The sequence below is a fragment of the Bactrocera dorsalis genome, chromosome 4 (genome assembly GCF_023373825.1).
Source record: "Bactrocera dorsalis isolate Fly_Bdor chromosome 4, ASM2337382v1, whole genome shotgun sequence".
NCBI classification, from domain to species: Eukaryota; Metazoa; Arthropoda; class Insecta; order Diptera; family Tephritidae; genus Bactrocera; species Bactrocera dorsalis.
The window spans coordinates 3,465,086-3,467,873 of NC_064306.1; positions in this window are offsets into that span (position 1 = coordinate 3,465,086).

The window sequence follows — 2,788 nt, forward strand, 5'->3', positions numbered from 1 at the left end:
ACCAAAATACCGCAATATGGAAATTTAGAAAATCAGTACAATTTGACAGTAATGTAGTAGTTCATGGCATCACAAAGGTTATCACCACAGCTGTCAGTTAGAATTTGCGCGCAAAGCGGCAGACGCGTGCGTTTCAATGACAACGCAAAGACACATGAAGTGGCATTTATAAGGAATTCAGACAATAAGCTTTGGCTAAATGCTGTGTTGGATAAACGTGGTACGAAGTGATAATAAAACATACATTTACATTGCCAAGCATGTATTGTTATATTATTTTCACAATTCCATGCACAGACGCACACATATTTACAATAATGCTATCCATTGCGATAATCATTACATACGAACGTGTGAATTACAAAGTACATTTTAATACAGTAATTCCAATGCAATGCTGATTTGAATAGCTCGACATGCATGGCACACATAGCTAAGTATAAGCTTAAGCAAGAAGTTAGGTTATGGTATTTAAAGTTATGCAAAAGCTGAGATGAGTTTATACTGTTGCATCACAGAGTTATAAAAATAATGTGAGGGAATATATTCGTTCTAAATGTGTGGTGTGACAAGCAATAATAAAGAATCAACAGGGATTTCGAGTTATAGTTGGCTACTCTACCATCAAAAGAGATTTTTTCAATGCAAGAATCGAGTTTCATCAATCTTGGGAATTAAAGCTTGGGTCTAGCCTTTTTCGATTTTCAGAAATCAAGCTTAGCTCTAGCCAGCCAAATATAAATTGATTAAAAACACAAGCCTTTTCGCAAGGCGGTCTTCTCAAGTTGCCTAAATGACTTCGTGAGCGCCCATTCAATTCAGTATTAAGAAGAAAATCACCGAACTGAGCTACTGGAAAGTTATCCCCACGCTATAATTAATTTCATAAGCCCGCATTCTCATTGGGCATGCAGAAACGAGTACATCCGATGATTTGCAAAAAGAATCTAGTACCAAGAATCGATAAAGTTATCCGCGAAATGGTGGACAGAAGAAATCAAACTCCCACATGAGTACAGAACTATCCAAGCCCAAGAACTACCAAGAATCGATAAAGTTATCCGCGAAATGGTGGACAGAAGAAATCAGACTCCCCAAATGAGTTCAGAACTATGGTAAGAGAAAATCCAGCTTCTTTGGAATTTTTCATTACATTTTCCTAAGGAAAGCTACGATGAAGATCTTAACGTGTTTGATATGGTAACTGCGAATAAAGTCGGAGAAAAATTATCGACATTAGTTCAATACCCAAAGCGTCCGGTGACCAGAATTGACCCGTATCTATCCGGCGAAGAGCTGTTATTTCGTCCATCAAAAGCAAAAAAAATTAAGGAAGTTCAAAGATTAAGAGCTGTCATAGTGTGTTTGAATGATAGCCGATTCTACTATCCGAAATTGACCAGATATTAAAGGCTCATAGTTCAGATTTCGGCGGTCTAACAAAATGTCAATAGTATATGGGTATACTATTTCATTTTAACGATGCTTTATCTAACCAAAAATTACAGGTGTGCTAATTTTATACTCCGTCGCTTTAATTTCTCTTTATGGTTTGAAATGCCGACACCAGCGTTAAATTAGCTTAAATATCTTTACCTATTTGCCAGCGAGTTTTTATGGGCACCACAAAAACCACTTTTCCTCGGTCGCTACTTATACAAACAAGCTTTAGATGAATGGTTGGCGAATTGGCATGGTAAGTTCTCATTTGCGCAAAGACAGCGTAGGTAGGCCGCAGCAGATGCGATGCAGAGAACAAAGCCGCAGCCGCAGTGGTGGCACTCCCTGCCATGACAACGGCAGATGTGACTTGAAAATTGCAACGACTGTCAAGCGGCAGTAAAGACAAATGGACAGACGTACAATGGGTGTCGTGCAATGCAAAATGCTGTGCGTCGGTTCGGTGGATGGGCGTGCGCCGCGACTAGCTGGACGTTCGCATGACAATTACGTGCTACAATTACTGAGATTTTCACAGGCGAATAGCAGTGTGGTCAATGCAAAGTAACTGTAGCTGGTGGAGTATAGCGAAAAAAAGTGCACGAAATGACTGTACGTTTAGAAATCGAAAATAGCTTTGACAATAACTAAAAGACAGCCGAGTCGAAGGTTGCAGGCAGACATTGTGGCAGTGGCTTTTGTGGTTTAACTCAAGAAGTAATATGAGTAAACGAGTATTGGCTGACAGTTGGAGCGAATGCAAGCGCTTAGAGTGCCTGCAAAATTACGCATAAACATACGTGAAATGCACAGGGCTGCATTGCTACATATTTTGTAAAAATGGCAGGTGCTAGTCTAGTATTTCGCTTTTTCGTTCGCAAACTTTACTTAAACGAGAAAAACATTGAGAAGCGAAGATAGAAAAAAAATTGTAATAAAGCTAACCTCAAAACCTAACCTCAAGAAATTGAGGGTGTATTTCGGGTATACATATATACGGAGGCGACAAACCAATAGTATTAGTATATACACGCGTTAGGTTCTATCACGTACTTCCTGATTTGCTATATTTCAAATACATTTGATAAGCCCAAAATCAAGCATTCTCTCAAATTTAATATTGCTTATTCGAAAACTGCATTTTTTTGCTTCATTCCACTGCGAGCTTTAACACAATTACAAGTTACTCATACGCACCGACGCGCCAACAACTGCCTCTCTGCATGTTGCGCATACGCCCCGTCCAACACACACATTCTATGCAAATTTCGGCACATTTAAACCATTTTTAATCACTCTGCAGCAAGTTCACAGTTATCATTTAAATAATGACAAAAGTGCAAATTTA